This window comes from Lissotriton vulgaris, chromosome 2_1, assembly GCF_964263255.1.
Source record: "Lissotriton vulgaris chromosome 2_1, aLisVul1.2, whole genome shotgun sequence".
In the NCBI taxonomy this organism is placed as follows: domain Eukaryota; kingdom Metazoa; phylum Chordata; class Amphibia; order Caudata; family Salamandridae; genus Lissotriton; species Lissotriton vulgaris.
In genome coordinates, this window is record NC_141687.1 from 1,622,518,497 (window position 1) to 1,622,538,300 (window position 19,804).

Consider the following 19,804-nt stretch of genomic DNA (forward strand, 5'->3'; position numbering starts at 1 on the left):
GAGAGGAGGACACAGGAGCAGCAGGCGGCGGATGCTGTTCATCAACAGGGCCAGGATCGGGCAGGCGAGGGCTCCTCTGCTGGCCCCAGTAAGTTTTCATTTTAGACTAGTACCTATTTTTCCTAGCGTTCCTCATTTGACTTTTTTCAAAATTGTCTTTGCTCTTCTTGTAGACTGTATCTAAATTCTTATCCTGCCTCTACTATGACTCCCTGTGGTATTACTAGATTATTCTTATTAGTCTGTCTGTGTAGCTAACTAAGATTGCACGGTTGGCGAAACTCCCATGATTCTAGTCAGCAATAGCTCTATCAACTTAGTGCAGTCCTCTGGGATTGTCCATAATGTCTTTTGAAGTGTTCTATCTGGACTCATGCTTGCAAAAATTGCAAAACCTTTCGCTCAGTCACTCTAGTCTGGACCAAAAAACACAGATTGTATTTAAGTTTAAAAGCTTTATTAAAAGTAAACACATTTATTAAAATGAAGTCATAATAAAACTAAACGTTTAACTGATAATGGAAAAGTGGTTAGTGCTGACGATTAATTGAAGACATTTCTTGTGGTCGAGCCGAGCTCTCACCTGGTTTCAACTTGATCTTGTTGTTAGAAGTCCATCTTCTGTCTGTGTGGAGAAAAATGGTGCGTGTTAAAAAAACAGCCTTCATCAGTTGTGCCAAAAAGTGCAGCAAGACAACCTTCCCTGGAAAAAGGGACATTTTTTTTAACTTTAACGTAGACAGTCACAAATTACATTGTTTTCACATGTCTTCATTCCTAGACCAAATACTAGTGACTAGTGAGTGCTTTATTCTAACATTCTTAAATGTACTTTGTAGGTGGAACATCTGGTGGCGGGGCCAGTGTGGAGGTGGTGGTGCTCGACACGGAGGCGGAGGGCGATTCTTCAGGGGAGGAGGCGGCGGCGGCAGCTGTGAGAGTTGAGACGGTGGTGGTGGCGGCCAGAGGTAAGCTCTTATATATTCCTTACTTATTGAGATTGAAGACTAGCTGGGAAGGCAAGAATATGAGATGCATGGCTGGGTGAATGATGAAGCAATGATGGGTGGAAGGACAACAGCCTGGGTGGGTGACACAGAAACTGTATGTGTCCATATACCTGGATCATGCTACTATCTGACTCTTAGATAGCATATGTGTATCTAGAGCAGGGGTACTCCTAGTACGGCCCGCGGGGCGCGGGCCGGTGGTGGCCCGGCAAGCCTTCCTTGGCGGTGCGCAGACCTTGCAGACAATCACTGCTCCCCCGGCCCCCACAGAGCAGAGGCTTTTTTGTATTTCACCTGTTAGCGCCCCTGCATCTTCACTCTGACAATCACTGCTCCCCCGGCCCCCACAGAGCAGAGTGGAGATGCAAGGCCACAAAGAGGTGAAATAGAACAAAGCCTCTGCTCTGTGGGGCCGGGCAAGCAGTGATTGTCAGGGTGGAGAAGCAGGGGCGCTAAAACAAACAAAGCCTCAATAATATGTTAATGGTCTTTTAAAGACCTGTTAAGTACTTTGGTGTTGTTGTCTGTGTGTGCGCGTTGTGGAAGCGGTCTCAACCCGGGCTGAAGGCTGACACAGATAGACACACACACAGTGAGATGACAGAGGGGGAGGGAGAGGGAGGGCAGGAGGGAGAGAGAGATGGAGGGAGGGCAGGAGGGAGAGCAGGAGGGAGAGAGATGTATGTAAATGCTGGGTCTGGTGGCTCAGTGGATGAGGGCATCTGCTGCAGGGACCTGTGTGCAACCTCATGGTCACAAGTTATCGTTTTGCTTTAGCCCCGCCCCCTCTGACTCCGCCCCCACCAGTGCGGCCCTCGGCCCCAAACTACACTGTAAATGTAGCCCCTGAGAGAAAGTTTGTGAGTACCCATGATCTAGAGAGAGTAGACGGTCAGTGGATGAACTAAGTGTAACTTTGAAGAGCATGTAACACTGCACCCGCACGTCCGTTCCAGTGTAGGAAAGGCAAGGAAAAGAACTTTTAATTTTGTCCAAATACTACCATAAATAGTAGCAGTAGTTTGTATTGCAAGCACTGCATAGATCCGGTTATTATGGTGGCCACTCCCTACCTCTCTTAATAAGTTTAGTAGTACTCAGTCATTCATGTGTGGATGTATCACTGGTCACTCAATAAAAAGCAAAGCACCTAAAGTCATCCCATATATAAGCAAAAACATCCCATGTGAAGTGATAGATAATCAGATTATTTATCTTCTTCAATTTTCCATTTCTAGTACTCATTTCCACTGTAGGGTGAAAGTTAAATTAATTAAGCAGTAGCCCTTGAGTTGTAACAGAGTATTCTCAGTGCCACCCGTAATAGAAAAGTAAGAGCTTCACCACCTGCATGTACTGGACGGGTACAGTAACGCAACGGCAACGCAAGTCTAGGTCACTCCTCATGGCGTGCGTCTCTTTTTCTCGGGTGCAAGTTTACTGCGCTGGCATTATGCCGGCTTGCAGAAAATAACGTACCAATTTTCCAAAACAAGAGATAAGAAGAAGAATAAGACTGGTGTACTTTCATAGTCGACTCCAATGGAAGTCCACAGTGCTCGTAGAATTTGTTCCTTAAACTCCCACTAATGTTAGAGCAAGGATGAAGAAGTGTGAGGTTAGATAGATACTGGCCTCAATAGTTATGTAATGCGCTTGCAAGTTGCTAGTTGTACTGCAACACAAATTTCTGCTGAATGATTGAGTTAATCTAAAAGAGCATTGGTTACAGACTATGTCTTTCTTTCTTCATATAGGTTCTCCTTCCAAACGGACAAGGAGGAAGGAGCTGGCTAGAGCGGCCCGGCAACGGAGGATTGAGGCCACTGTTGCGGAATATCGGTGGCTGGTGGCCCTGGAGGACGTGGAAAGTGTGCAGTCGACAACTACAACAACGTCGTCTGCATCGGCCTCCGTGGCCCCACGGGCTGCCACCCAGCACAGTGGTCCACCCAGACTGAGCCGGGCTGCCAAAGGCAAACGCCACCACCGAGCAGCAAGGCCAACAGCTGCCTCTCACAGGCATTGCACCTGCAAGGCAGTGAAGGCACGCCTGCGCCGCACCACCCTGATGGTGTCCCGCCTTCAGCAGGAGCTCGCCTTGCTCCGCGAGGAGCATGATGCCCTGGCCCAAAAAGTTAACAGCATCCACCCATAGTGTCCCTTGCCCCTTTTTTAGAGACTTTTGGGGGGTGGGAATTGGGAGTTGGGTTTTTGGGGACTTTTGAAGGACAATCGTTGGGGTTAGGGAGGGTCTTGCGGGAGATTATTTTGTTAGGGATATAAATATACTTTTTCAAACTTTATCTGAGCATACCTGTTTTTTACTGCTTGCCTGGTGGGTGGGGGTTTAACGTTGACTGTTTTCCTGAAAGTTTAGTTCCATTTTCTTCCTTTAAGTGTAAATGCCCAAATGTTTTCAACACTAAGTGCCTCTCACAGACTAAGTGAAGTGAATCCAAGAGTCCTAGGACTTTAGTAGTACTACCTTCAGTCTCTCGTCTCTCGTACTAATACTCCATTATACCCCCAAACCACCAAACGCTTATCTTACCTGTAATTTGTGTTTGAAAGTAGGGCTAGACCCAGGGCTGGCTCCACGGGAAACACCGAATAAGGTTGGCATTCTTGGTCGGATAAAATTTCCTCATAGCGGTGGTACTAGTGGTGTGACACAGTGGCAGTTGCATGCCTATGAAAAAAAAGAAAATGAAATCTGGTTTGTCCTCCTGAGCAATTCAACGGTACAACTGAGAATATAGCAGGTGACAGAAGTACAGTAGAGCAGTGCCACATTGTGGCCTAACAAATGGTAAAGTATAACTACTAATTCGGTTGAAGTTCTTTCACATTAGCAATGGTTCTTTGTCAAGCAGAGTAAGAATATATCCTCGGATTTCTTCACCAGCCTGTTGCTATCACCTTATCCTCCCCACCCAGCAAGTGTGTGGATTTATTGCTGTAATAATAATTTAGTCACACATCAATCAAAACCACACAGCCCGGGGGAAGAGGGTTAGGGTTTGAAAAATGGATGGGTACGGGGGTTTTTGGGAAAGGTTTTGGGAGACAAGGAAAAATAGCACAGCATAGACAAACTATTGTGAACATAAACAAATCTTTGGGTACAAACCTATCCATCAATCTTTGAAAGTGCATGCACTACTGCATGCATGTCAGTGAAAAGTAAGTAGTACATTCGACAACTGTGGAAAGAAAGAATGCGACAGTACAGGGCCTGTGTGGAATTATTGATAACGATATTCAACATAAGGTCTCTGTAGCCAGATACCCGAGAGCCTTGCTGGTCACTATAAATCCATTCACAACAACACTCAATGGGGTTGGTCTGGAAGGTGTCAGGTTTACTCCCCGTGATCCAGTCGATGCAAATATGGTTCCACCTCCAAATGTCACCAACACCCAGAAGTGTAAACACAGGGTGTTCGAGCCATTAGGCGGGGGAGAAAAATAACAAACTAAAATAAAAAATGTGGGATGGGTAAAGGTAGGGTCAGCAGGGAAAGGATACCTGTAACAGAAGACAAGACAGGCATCAGTGAAGTGCTGTCCTAACATACAAGGGTACTCTCATATAGTCTCACTAAATAACCAAGGAAGTAGACAAGTACCTGAGCACCAAGAAAACATTACCTTGGATAGGAAATACTATAGCCCTTCTGCCACAATCTGTGAGGAAGGCCTAAGAAACACATAAACATATAGTTAACGAACACACTCCTGTCGCACCAAACACACTCGCGTTATACTAAGACATCAAACCCACTACTCACAACATGCCACAAACATGGAAGAGGACTCAATGTACAAAGGGGGTTCCAAATAGTCAAAGCAAAGATGTATGGTCCAACAAAAAGGAAGAGGGAAACGGTAGTGTGTAGGAAGCAAGAACTACAACACTGCGCTCTCTAAGTAATGACCCAGTAGAGAATCTTTGGTGAAGGTCAAACAGAAAAACGTAGTTGCTGTTGCGACCACCACTGAATTCTGCCAACAACACACCCCACGGTGCACTACACAAAGAGAACTGGGGTAGCCTGTAGTTACCTCACTACATGCCCAGTTATGGAGGTCCTTTGAAATACACAGTTATACAACGGAGACGCGTAGTTGTCCTTACTACCGCGCTCCGTTTTAATAGTACAAAAACGATCCCCGATGTGAACGCTAACACGTGGTATAGACCGCCACTGTGCTCCGCCACACACAATTCAACCAAACAGGAATTCATCAAAGGTAGAATTCTGTTAGAAAACAGTCACAGAACCTCCCTTAACAATCCGTTCAGGCAGTAATCAGCTGACCGCACGGGCGGCCGAAGAGTTTAGAGCGGCTTTACCTGAAGACGCGTGAAGTCCGTCTACCGCCAAGGACAGAACACGGAAGCGCTCCCCACTGAGCCTCAGGGGGGGGGGGGAAGGTGATAGTCCACAGGAGACACGATAGAAAAGCATGCAGAGCGTCCGCTCTCATGCCGGTGCAGAACAGAAACCAGAATAACGCGCAACAGGAAGCGCGTCTGTTCCCCAGATAAACTTCCTGCAAGTCTCCCGCCTACTCATGGGAAATGTAGTTTCATAGTACGGTAGGCGCTTAGGGGCTGCGTAACCTGACAGAAGGTATAGTAGATAGAAAAGGAGAAATTGCTTTTTTTCTAGGTGTCCCCTCACTCACCAGGGTTGCCCCTTGGTGACATGCTTCATCATTGGGGCCATCCCAGTCCTCTACGGCCTGGGGCGTGCTGCGACTTGCGAATTACGTAGGAGCACTTACAAATGACTATGTGTGGTGCAGATGTGATAGTGGAGTGGACTAAGTGATGTGTTAAGGGATCAATTTAGAAGCCTAGAGAGAGCCAAGAAATGCAGTCACAGTCAGAGAAAAAGGCAAGGGATACTGTATGTATGTGGTTGTAGTGGTCCTGTTGGAAGTGGTAAGTAAGTTGCCTGCAGAAAAAAAATCCTCCTATTAGCGGCACTCCTCCATTGCAGCCGACGCTTCGTCCATCGATGTTGGTCACCAGAAGACACCCTGTAAAAAAAAGCACAGCATAGACAAACAATTGAACATAAACAATTCTTTGGGTACAAACCTATCCATCAATCTATGAAAGTGCATGCACTACTGCATGCATGTCAGTGAAAAGTAAGTAGTACATTCGAAAACTGTGGAAGAAAGAATGCAACAGTAAAGGGCCTATGTGTAAATTATTGATAACGATATTCAACATAAGGTCTCTGTAGCCAGATACCCGAGAGCCTTGCTGGTCACTATAAATCCATTCACAACAACACTCAGTGGGGTTGGTCTGGAAGGTAGAGTAGATAGAAAAGGAGAAATTGCTTTTTTTCTAGGTGTCCCCTCACTCACCAGGGTTGCCCCTTGGTGACATGCTTCATCATTGGGGCCATCCCAGTCCTCTACGGCCTGGGGCGTGCTGCGACTTGCGAATTACGTAGGAGCACTTACAAATGACTATGTGTGGTGCAGATGTGATAGTGGAGTGGACTAAGTGATGTGTTAAGGGATCAATGTAGAAGCCGAGAGAGAGCCAAGAAATGCAGTCACAGTCAGAGAAAAAGGCAAGGGATACTGTATCTATGTGGTTGTAGTGGTCCTGTTGGAAGTGGTAAGTAAGTTGCCTGCAGAAAAAAAATCCTCCTATTAGCGGCACTCCTCCATTGCAGCCGACGCTTCGTCCATCGATGTTGGTCACCAGAAGACACCCTGTCCACTGCCTGCCTGATGCTGAATTGTGGCTCGCTACTGTGAAGCCTGACTCCATCCTTTTTTCCCCATTGCAGAGACTGAAACCCGGCCTGTAATTATTCAACGAAAAACAGGAAGTGATATAATATTACAACACCACTGATAAATAAATATAAGGTATGTAGGCTGTGGAGTGCAAAAAGTCACAATTTGTTTTTCCTAGTAGACAGTACAATATTTTTGAAAGTGCGTACTCTGAGTCACCTTTTGAAGGATAAATAAGTATGGGCAAATTAATGTAGCGGATCTTGCCCCTCAAGCTAGGTGTACTGTAAACTGTGTTTTAGAACAAAATTAGATCTTCCTAGCAGTGCTCCCACCCAGACCCTTACTAAAGCCAGTCGCAAAAATGTAGAAGACCCCCAATCAAATCTCAAAAAACGAGGCCTAGCAGAAAACTGGTGACAAAACTTACTTTGAAAGTAAAAGTAGGCCGAAGTACCCCCTTCCTAATTACCCATTACCCACCGTGGATTGCATTCAAACCACTTGCAAGCAACCAAGCAAAAGTAGCCATAGCCAGCATCGCTCCAAGACTCGAAATCCCCCCCACTCAAACACATGCAATAGAAATACTGCTAACCCTAACGAACCCTAAGTTAAGAATAGTGGCAAAGGCTTTCTTTAACTATGCCAAATCCCCCCTTTCCCACCATGGATTTTCTTCAAATGACTTGCAACCAAAATTACACATTCTCACGAGTGCTCTAAGACCCCAGAACTCAGTTGGAAAAATCTAGAACACCCCGAAACACATGCAATCCTGCTGCTAGGGCTAACCCTAACGAACCCTAAGTTACAAAAAGTGCCAAAACTAAAGGCTTTTCCGCGCGGATTTTGTCCCAACCACTTCTACCCGGTATTAGACCTTCCCAGGAATGCCCCAAGACCCGTCAACCCACCCGCCAAGAAGCATAACACCCCCAAACAGGCCAAAAGCAAAATCTCATACTTGCAATATTTCTGGGCCTTCGGTCCAAACGCGCTGCGTAGCTAGGCCATAAGTCGGGGTTGGCACGACGGATTTCCTGAAAAGCAAATGCAATCAAGATTAAAGTGTCCCAGCAGTGCTCCCAGACCACGAAACTCACCCACAAACACCAGGAAGCCCCCCAAACAGGCCCCCGAAAACGCTACATAGAGCAAAATGTCAGAAATAGCAAAAAAAAATATCGGCCTGGATTTTGTCCCAACCACTTCTACCCGGTATTAGACCTTCCCAGGAATGCCCCAAGACCCGTCAACCCACCCGCCAAGAAGCATAACACCCCCAAACAGGCCAAAAGCAAAATCTCATACTTGCAATATTACTGGGCCTTCGGTCCAAACGCGCTGCGTAGCTAGGCCATAAGTCGGGGTTGGCACGACGGATTTCCTGAAAAGCAAATGCAATCAAGATTAGAGTGTCCCAGCAGTGCTCCCAGACCACGTAACTCACCCACAAACACCAGGAAGCCCCCCAAACAGGACCCCCGAAAACGCTACATAGAGCAAAATGTCAGAAATAGCAAAAAAAAATATCGGCCTGGATTTTGTCCCAACCACTTCTACCCGGTATTAGACCTTCCCAGGAATGCCCCAAGACCCGTCAACCCACCCGCCAAGAAGCATAACACCCCCAAACAGGCCAAAAGCAAAATCTCATACTTGCAATATTTCTGGGCCTTCGGTCCAAACGCACTGCGTAGCTAGGCCATAAGTCGGGGTTGCCACGACGGATTTCCTGAAAAGCAAATGCAATCAAGATTAGAGTGTCCCAGCAATGCTCCCAGACCACGAAACTCACCCACAAACAGACGGAACCCCCCCTAAGAGCACCTCAAAGGCAAGCAAGTCATCAAAAACACAAAAAAAATTCCGCCTGGGATTTGGTCCAAAACACTTTTATCCGGTATTAGAGCTTCCCAGCAATGGCCCCAGAGCCGTCAACCCCGGAGAAAACGAGTAGAAGACCCCCAAACAGCCAAAGAGCAAAAGTACAAAAATGGGGACTTAGTCAATTTTTCACAAATTTCCCAAATCACTCCGCGCGCGCTCTGCAGCTAGGCCCTAAGTCCCCTCTGCCACCATGGATTTGCTTCAAACCTCTTGCAAAGTAAAGTATATATAGCCAGCAGTGCTCCCAGACCACGAAACTCACCCACAAACACCAGGAAGCCCCCCAAACAGGCCCCCGAAAACACTACATAGAGCAAAATGTCAGAAATAGCAAAAAAAAATATCGGCCTGGATTTTGTCCCAACCACTTCTACCCGGTATTAGACCTTCCCAGGAATGCCCCAAGACCCGTCAACCCACCCTCCAAGAAGCATAACACCCCCAAACAGGCCAAAAGCAAAATCTCATACTTGCAATATTTCTGGGCCTTCGGTCCAAACGCGCTGCGTAGCTAGGCCATAAGTCGGGGTTGGCACGACGGATTTCCTGAAAAGCAAATGCAATCAAGATTAGAGTGTCCCAGCAGTGCTCCCAGACCACGTAACTCACCCACAAACACCAGGAAGCCCCCCAAACAGGACCCCCGAAAACGCTACATAGAGCAAAATGTCAGAAATAGCAAAAAAAAATATCGGCCTGGATTTTGTCCCAACCACTTCTACCCGGTATTAGACCTTCCCAGGAATGCCCCAAGACCCGTCAACCCACCCGCCAAGAAGCATAACACCCCCAAACAGGCCAAAAGCAAAATCTCATACTTGCAATATTTCTGGGCCTTCGGTCCAAACGCGCTGCGTAGCTAGGCCATAAGTCGGGGTTGGCACGACGGATTTCCTGAAAAGCAAATGCAATCAAGATTAGAGTGTCCCAGCAGTGCTCCCAGACCACGTAACTCACCCACAAACACCAGGAAGCCCCCCAAACAGGACCCCCAAAAACGCTACATAGAGCAAAATGTCAGAAATAGCAAAAAAAAATATCGGCCTGGATTTTGTCCCAACCACTTCTACCCGGTATTAGACCTTCCCAGGAATGCCCCAAGACCCGTCAACCCACCCGCCAAGAAGCATAACACCCCCAAACAGGCCAAAAGCAAAATCTCATACTTGCAATATTTCTGGGCCTTCGGTCCAAACGCACTGCGTAGCTAGGCCATAAGTCGGGGTTGCCACGACGGATTTCCTGAAAAGCAAATGCAATCAAGATTAGAGTGTCCCAGCAGTGCTCCCAGACCACGAAACTCACCCACAAACAGACGGAACCCCCCCTAAGAGCACCTCAAAGGCAAGCAAGTCATCAAAAACACAAAAAAAATTTCCGCCTCGGATTTGGTCCAAACCACTTTTAGTGCTTCCCAGCAATGGCCCCAGACCCGTCAACTCACCTGCAAAGAGGTAGAACAACACCCCCACAAGTGCTGAGTCTTTCTTCATTGGGCGTAAACCAGCCCTCTGCTTTGATGGAAATAGGAGTCTGGAGGAGGAGGATAGAGGAGCATGTTCTTCTGAACTTGTGAACCTGAGGAATGCAGACTGCGGCACCTTCAAATAAATTAGCAAACAAGTGAAGACAGTTCTGCTGATGGGCTTGTTTTTGTGATTATCTGATTAAAGTTTGAATTATATTAACTGTGCACAACAAAGAAAGACAGACACACAGGAATAAAAGTGAATAAGGATGAAAAAGAAAGTTATTGATTCGTTGTCTCATTTTCAGGGCTCGAAGTCGGTATCACGGTCCAGGAATAAGAATAAGGCTTCGTCATCATACTCTGCAAATTCAGACAGGGAGAGCTCAGTGTCACCTGACAGAGTAGAAATTCCCTCATCTATGTTGCTGGCCACCTCCTCTTCATCCGGCACGCTCTCTCGTACTCTGAAATCTGGTGGTATGAGGTGCTGATTCATCTTGATCATTGTTAACCTCTCCACATTTTTGGGCGAGAGGCGGCTCCGTTTGGGAGTTACAATCCCACCAGCCGCACTGAAAACCCGTTCAGAAGACACGCTTGCGAGTGGGCAAGACAAGTAGTTTAAAGCCAGGTTGGTGAGCTGTGGCCACAATTCTTTTTTCCCATGCCAATACGCCAATGGGTCAGAATTAACATAGACCTCTGTTGAGTCATTCAGATAGTCCTTCACCATCGACTCAAGGTCCTCATCCAAGGTTCCTCCACTTTGCTTAGCTCTTGCTGTGCCTCTGACCTTTTGAGAACCAAACCCACGCAGAGCTAGCCAATCCTCTTCAGCCTCCAATGTTTCTGTTGTCTTTCGTGCAGATGATCCGGTTGCCGGTGTCTTTAACGGCTGAGAGGTCACTTGTGCCACAGCCACAGGTGCAGAAGTGGATTGTTTTGACTGGGGATGGCCTGCTGATGTACTGCCATTTCCTTCAATTTCCAGCCGTTCTGTTTCAAACTTCTTGGCTGACAAGGCTAGCCAACGTTTGTACTTTAGAACATGTTCATCATCAAAAGGAAAGAATGCTTGGCCTGCCAGCGCCTTTTTGTAGCGTGGATCCAGAATAGTAGCACAAATGTAATGCTGTTCTGAGTGGATCTTTTTAAGACGTTCATCACCTTGTAGGAGCTCTAATAATTGCTCGGCCAGAAGCAAAGAGTCTTGGTTTTTATCTTTTCTAAACACAGAACACACCTCCTTCAGTTGGTCCTCCAGCATGTACAACAATGGGATAGCTTTTCCCAAATTAGAGTCCTCCTTGCTGACTGCACGCGTGAAGAACTCAAAAGGACGAAGCATGCGTGTCAGGCTTTCAACTATGTTCCATTGCGGCCCACCCATCCTCAGCTCCTCTGCACCCTCTTTAAAGAAATATTGATTGAGTTCCGTATACTGCTCATACAGACGCTCAAGCATGTAGAAGGTTGAGTTCCAACGTGTTACCACCTCCTGGATGAGTGCTTTCACTGGCATTTGATGTTGATATAGCAGGCTCCTCAGCTGCTTCCGGGCCTTAAAAGAATGGCTGAAATGCTTGCACATTTTTCGGCAGGTGTCCAATACACCGTACGCTGCACTGCCTTTATTACCCAAGAATTTTTGGACAACCAGGTTTATACAGTGCGCCAAACACGGCACTCTGAAATAGTAACCGTCCCTCATGGCCTTAACTATATTGGAGCCATTGTCCGTGGAAACATAACCAACCTTGCGTTTTAGTGGGGACAGCCAGTTAAGGACCTTTGTGTTAAAGACATCCAAAATGTTTTCTGCTGTGTGACGTTTCTCCAAACCAAACATGGATAGTGTTGCATGTTTCCGAGCACCTTTAAAAACAATGTTAGTGTCAACACCTGAGTTTAGCTTTGCTTTAGCCCCTGAAAAAGAGACCCAGTGTGCAGTGATGCACATGTAATCAGCGCCTGCGCCACTGGTCCACATGTCTGTTGTCAGATGTATAGTGTGAACAGCACTCTTCTGCAAAGCTGCCCCAATCACCTTCAGAACATCTTCATGTAGTGCTGGAACCGCAACTCGTGCAAAATAGAACCGGCTAGGAACCTTCCATTTAGGGCAGAGCGCTGTCACTAATTCTAGAAAACCAACCCCTTCTACAAAAGAAAAAGGGAGAAGGTCCAGAGCTAGCATTTTAGCCAGCTTAGTGTTATACAGACGGGTCATTGGGTGGTTGCGTTCATATTGCGCTTCTGTAAACAACATCTTTTTAATGTTGCCCTGGACCAAGGATTTACGGGATGATGATGATCTCTTCGACCCAGTTACGCTCGCTGATGAACTTTTCCGCATTGATGTCTCACTCTCTCCCACACTCTTAGTGTGGCTCCCATGGGGTGTGCTGCTGATAGGGGAACTGGGTTTAAGTGAAGTGTTTGAATCGTCTTCTACCTCCTCGTCATCACCAGATGAAAAAACAACGTTTTCATTGCGTGCAATTGCGGCTTCCTTGATCGTGTGTAGGTGCGCAAACCATTGGACATCGTGCGTTCTCCTAAGATGACCTCTCTGGCCTCCGGTACCATAGTTGGAACCCAACTTACCACGACTAACTCGAAGCTTACAAATGCTACAAATGGCTATGTTTTCATTTTTTGGGCAAACACTAAAGAAGTCCCAAACTGGAGACTTGAAATGTCTTCGGGGGGCGGAGGAGGCGGCGATACTGGTGGTGGTGGTCCTGTTGCTAATGCCAGATGAAGTGGAGGATGTGGATTGCCGAACTTCAGTACGTTTTGCACTTTCCCCACCACGAATTGAGGTCGAGGACGAGGTGGGTACCTTCTTGCGAGGAAGAAATATGGAAGCGGTAGGTTTTGGTGTACTACTTAACTCCAAATCTAATGATTCCATTTCCATTGCCTCCTCGCCGACATCATCATCACGCTCAGCAGCTTCTCGGGATAGGGTCAAAATGTCTCTTTGCTGCATGCCCGGTGGGGCTGCAGTGACCTTTGTGATGACTGGCTCGTCGTCATCGTGAGAGGCTTCATCACCAGCAGTATCTGTCACTTCTTGTTGAGCCTCATCACACTCCATAGGTTTGAGTTTTTGGACGACCTTCCTTTTACGCTTAGGTACCGGTGTCAGATCATGGTGTGCCTCACTGTCAGACCGCAGTTGTGGTTCCCAAGACAGATCACTTGCATCAGAAGGAGGTGGGCTTGAAGAAGATGTAGACACCCCCCTTGATCTTTTCCTTGCTAGGGATGTGGAAGACAATGAATGATCATCAGGAGGAGTGGCTTCCAATGATACCTCGGCTTCATTGTCGATTTCCAAATGTGCCCCTACTTCGGGAGGAACAACTATTGTGGGCACTTGTGAACCTCCATGCACCTTTGCTTGCGCATCTCCTTTTGCTGCCTCTCCTTCCACATGTACTTGGGCGTGTACTTGCACATGGTGTTGTTGTTGCGGCTGTGGTTGTTCAACACTTGTCAGATGAGTTACAACAACCTGTGTTGATTCAGGGACATTGCTGCTACTTTCTTGCGATGAGCCAACATCACTGGTCGATGGTGATTGGAGAAGTACACTGACTGCCTCTGAAGCACTCAAGGGCTTTGACTTAAGTTGGCGTGGTGGTGGAGGCACTGAACCCAATGGAGCAGGGGTGCTGCTCCCAGCTTGGTCCCCAGCAGATCCTGCTGCTGCAGGCGTACTTTTTTTTTTGCTCCCAAAAAAAGTGGCGGGTGGCACACCAGCCTCCTTGGTAACTTGCTTCTTCTGCTCCTTACTAGCAACTTTCTTGCTAGAGGAGCTACGGAGAACTTTCTTTGGGGGCGGGGCCATCTTCTTCAGAGCAGGTCAGACAGCAGGCCGCAGTTGCACGAATTGTAGAGTTGTCTGAGGCCAGACGTGACGTCGCGTGACGTTATGCTGCACACACACACCGCTGCAGGACTTCTTCCAGGCACTGGTGGTTCTCTTGAGTCTTGTGCACCTAAAAAAAATGGAAGACAGAGGAACGTCAGTTCAGTTATAGAGCACCAAAAAATCGAAAAACACTGCAAAATCAGCACAATCCCAATCCATCCATGCCCTCCATAATGTTTAAATTCAAGACAACCCACAGAAAGACTAGGCCCATGCAAGACTCACTACCCCTGGGCATAAATAAAGGTTGAAAAGTAGGCAAAATGGTTGGAGGCCTAACAACAAAGCCTGCATTTAAAATGGCCACTTGCCTGCCAGCACATGGCCAGTGCCTGTAGCTGCACTCAAAATGGCCACCAGCCACATGGCATGTCCCTCCCCATGAACACCCCCAAAAATCGAAAAACACTGCAAAATCAGCACAATCCCATTCCATCCATGGCCTCCATGATGTTTAAATTCAAGACAGCCCACAGAAAGACTAGGCCCATGCTAGACTCAAATACCCCTGGTGAAAAGGCCACAAGTACAGGCCCAAAAAACGAAAATCACTGAAAAATCTGCACAATCCCATTCCATCCATGGCCTCCATGATGTTTAAATTCAAGACAACCCACAGAAAGACTAGGCCCATGCAAGACTCACTACCCCTGGGCATAAATAAAGGTTGAAAAGTAGGCAAAATGGTTGGAGGCCTAACAACAAAGCCTGCATTTAAAATGGCCACTTGCCTGCCAGCACATGGCCAGTGCCTGTAGCTGCACTCAAAATGGCCACCAGCCACATGGCATGTCCCTCCCCATGAACACCCCCAAAAATCGAAAAACACTGCAAAATCAGCACAATCCCATTCAATCCATGGCCTCCATGATGTTTAAATTCAAGACAACCCACAGAAATACTAGGCCCATGCAAGACTCACTACCCCTGGGCATAAATAAAGGTTGAAAAGTAGGCAAAATGGTTGGAGGCCTAACAACAAAGCCTGCATTCAAAATGGCCACTTGCCTGCCAGCACATGGCCAGTGCCTGTAGCTGCACTCAAAATGGCCACCAGCCACATGGCATGTCCCTCCCCATGAACACCCCCAAAAATCGAAAAACACTGCAAAATCAGCACAATCCCATTCCATCCATGGCCTCCATGATGTTTAAATTCAAGACAGCCCACAGAAAGACTAGGCCCATGCTAGACTCAAATACCCCTGGTGAAAAGGCCACAAGTACAGGCCCAAAAATCGAAAAACACTGCAAAATCAGCACAATCCCATTCCATCCATGGCCTCCATGATGTTTAAATTCAAGACAGCCCACAGAAAGACTAGGCCCATGCTAGACTCAAATACCCCTGGTGAAAAGGCCACAAGTACAGGCCCAAAAATCGAAAAACACTGCAAAATCAGCACAATCCCATTCAATCCATGGCCTCCATGATGTTTAAATTCAAGACAACCCACAGAAATACTAGGCTCATGCAAGACTCACTACCCCTGGGCATAAATAAAGGTTGAAAAGTAGGCAAAATGGTTGGAGGCCTAACAACAAAGCCTGCATTCAAAATGGCCACTTGCCTGCCAGCACATGGCCAGTGCCTGTAGCTGCACTCAAAATGGCCACCAGCCACATGGCATGTCCCTCCCCATGAACACCCCCAAAAATCGAAAAACACTGCAAAATCAGCACAATCCCATTCAATCCATGGCCTCCATGATGTTTAAATTCAAGACAACCCACAGAAAGACTAGGCCCATGCAAGACTCACTACCCCTGGGCATAAATAAAGGTTGAAAAGTAGGCAAAATGGTTGGAGGCCTAACAACAAAGCCTGCATTCAAAATGGCCACTTGCCTGCCAGCACATGGCCAGTGCCTGTAGCTGCACTCAAAATGGCCACCAGCCACATGGCATGTCCCTCCCCATGAACACCCCCAAAAATCGAAAAACACTGCAAAATCAGCACAATCCCATTCCATCCATGGCCTCCATGATGTTTAAATTCAAGACAGCCCACAGAAAGACTAGGCCCATGCTAGACTCAAATACCCCTGGTGAAAAGGCCACAAGTACAGGCCCAAAAAACGAAAATCACTGAAAAATCTGCACAATCCCATTCCATCCATGGCCTCCATGATGTTTAAATTCAAGACAACCCACAGAAATACTAGGCCCATGCAAGACTCACTACCCCTGGGCATAAATAAAGGTTGAAAAGTAGGCAAAATGGTTGGAGGCCTAACAACAAAGCCTGCATTCAAAATGGCCACTTGCCTGCCAGCACATGGCCAGTGCCTGTAGCTGCACTCAAAATGGCCACCAGCCACATGGCATGTCCCTCCCCATGAACACCCCCAAAAATCGAAAAACACTGCAAAATCAGCACAATCCCATTCCATCCATGGCCTCCATGATGTTTAAATTCAAGACAGCCCACAGAAAGACTAGGCCCATGCTAGACTCAAATACCCCTGGTGAAAAGGCCACAAGTACAGGCCCAAAAAACGAAAATCACTGAAAAATCTGCACAATCCCATTCCATCCATGCCCTCCATGATGTTTAAATTCAAGACAGCCCACAGAAAGACTAGGCCCATGCACCACTCACTACCCCTGGTCAAGGCCCCAACAACAGGTCAAAAATCGAAAAACACAAAATTTTACACAAAAAAAAAATCGAAAAACACAGAAAAATCAGCACAATCCCAATTCATCTATGGCCTCCATGATGTTTAAGTTCAAGACAACCCACAGAAAGAATCAGTCCACCCACCACTGAGTACCCCTGGGCAAAAGGCCCCAAAACAGCCCAAAAATCGAAAATCCCAAAATTTTAGTTGCAGCAACTGTAATGCCCCAAACAAACTTACTTGTAAAATTTCTAATCCAACAGTGATCCAAAGAAAGTCAAAAAGGCCTCAAATCCAAAGATCCAGCAGCATCCACAAAAAGTAATCCTTCCAGGTCCACATCCAAATGAAAAGTGACCAGGAGATGGACAAAGCACTGGGAGGAGCCTGCTGAACAGGAACAGGAAGTTGAAGACTATGGGGCACTTCCTTCCTCCCACCCCCCTGCCCCCCTCCCCAAAATGGACTCCTCGCTAAAAAAGTGCAGGCAAATGTCAAACTAAGGAGTTATTCACATAAAAATCATCATTTCTAGAAGGTTTATGCTGCTTGCTGGTGGATTTCTTGTGCAGAATTGCAAATTTATATTTTCGCTCGCCGCATCTCAAATCTCGCAATTGCGAAGTACCGCGAGACGTGATCTCGCCGTACTCGCGTTGACAAACTATCGCTGGCAAGCCGCGATGACGTAATCGCGCGCGCCAATTCCCGCGGGATCACACAGCAAGATCCAAAATGGCGCAGCACTCGCAAACTATCGAAAAAAACAACTCGGCAAACGATGATAAACGCCGCGCGCCGCAAAAATTGTATCACCAACGCCGCGCGCCGCCAAAAAAATCCGCTGCGTGCGAATTTGCGGATTTTGCGGGAAATCCGCAAATCTCGCGGATTGCGGATTTCCCGAAAATCCGCAAAATCCGCGAGCGTAACGGATTTTCCGCCCATGCTTAGGCCAAACACGTTTCGGGATCACCATCTCCCTTCATCAGTGGCGCTTCATAAAAGCAAGCGATCTCGCTGTGTTTAAAGTGTTCAGTCCAACGCCGGGGCCGTATCAACGGCCTTCTGGAGCTTTGTAGTATCTTGAATAACTCCCCAGTGGGTAAGCGAGTTTGTTCGCCAATAAACTCAAATTCCTGCCCCAGTGGGTTGAGGGGGCCACCAGCTCCTTTGACACGCAGCTTTATAGATGTAAACAGTGTTTGTGTGAGCGCGCACTGGAATAGCGCTCACACAGCTTCCCTCCATGTGCATTGAAATTTTCGCGGGGTAAGCGCTGGGTGCGTTCCCATGTACGCTTACAGGTACGCGTACCCTGAGCGTACCACAGGAAAAACCGGAACTGCAAATATTTTTGGGCCTGGGGGGTCTTTGTGGGACCCCCTGAGCAGGCCTAGGGGGTCAGGGGGCTTCTACCCTGTCCCCTTTGCGTGTTTTACACCTTTGTTTCACTGTTTTCTTGTGCCTTGGTTCTACCGAGGCACAAGATGGCTGCCAACACTTCCTGGTTTGGAGTGTTGACAGACAAGGGCAGCCAATCAGCATGCCTTTCACAGGAAAGCAGCATGCTCATTGGCTGTCAATACTTCTAACCAGGAAGTGTTGGCATTCATCTTGTGGTATGTAGACCGAGGCACAAAAGAAGCAGAAAAACAAACATGTAGAATGCAAAAAGGGGGCAGGGTAGAAAGAACCTGACCCCCTAGGGCTGCTCAGGTGGTCCCACAAGGATGTTAACATATTTTAACGTTATCCGCTAATAGAATTAACATTTAAAAAACCTTGCGAATTCACTGAAAAAACCATAAGTTTCAGGCCTTATATAGTTAGGAATTAGCATTAAAAAAACCTTGCAAATTCACTGAAAAAACCATAGGTTTCAGGCCTTATATAGTTAGGAATTAGCATATAAAAAAGCCATCAGTGATGTCACTGACCATGTCATGAATGATCTAATATGTGACATCATCAGCAGTGGATTGCGGGTGCGTGAAATATAGTTATTACAACTAACTATATAGGAGCAATTTCAATGGTTTTTTAAATGCTAATTTCTAACTATATAAGGCCTGAATCCTATGGTTTTTTCAGTGAATATATATATATATATATATATATATATATACACATTCACTAAAGAAACATAGGTTTTAGGCATGTTATAGTTAGAAATTAGCATTTAAAAAAACCTTTGAAATTCACTGAAAAAAACATAGGTTTCAGGGAGGTTATAGTTAGTTGGACATTTCACTCGTACAAAACCACAGAGATATTCCGCCTTTATAGTTAGTTCAGATAACTATAACTCGCACCCCGGTACTGCACTGCTGATGAAGTCACATATTACATCGTTCATGAAATGGTAAGTGACATCACTGATGACATCACTGATGACATCTCAAATGACATCACTAATGACATCACTGATGACGTCATCCAGTGACTGTGTGTTTCTATAAAGTTTAAATATGTTTTATATATATGCCAATGTGTATTGAAGAATGAGTGGGTGTATAAGTGTCTGGATGGAGGATTTAGTAGGTGTGTGACTGACTGCATAAGTGAGTGATTAAACATGTCTTACTGAATGCATGGGTTACTAACTAAACTGTGTGAATGTATGTATCAGTCTGTCTGTTGTTCTGTAAGCTGCTGCATGGGTTGGTGAGTAGCTACATGAGTGTCTATATGGGTTATGGATTGGTTGCCTGAGTTTTGTATGGGTGCCTGAGTGCGTGTGTGGGTGGGTAGGAGGTGTGTGACTCTCTGCATAGGTGTGTGAGTGGTGGATTTACTGGTCTATGGGTTCAAGAGTGCATGTGGAAACAGCTGTATGGGTGGGTGAGTGTGTGCATGGGTGTGTTGGTGAGTGAATGGATGTCTCAGTGGTACATGTGAAAGTATGTACATATTTAAAAGGCAGTATATGTGAGTGATAGCGTATGTAAATAACTATATGTGAGAATGAGTGACTGTGAGAGTGGCTGTCTGGATGAGTGTGTACTTGTATCAGTGATTGTATAAGAGAATAAGTATGCGTTAGTATCTGCATGGATAAGTGAGGTGGTGTGTGTATAACGGCATA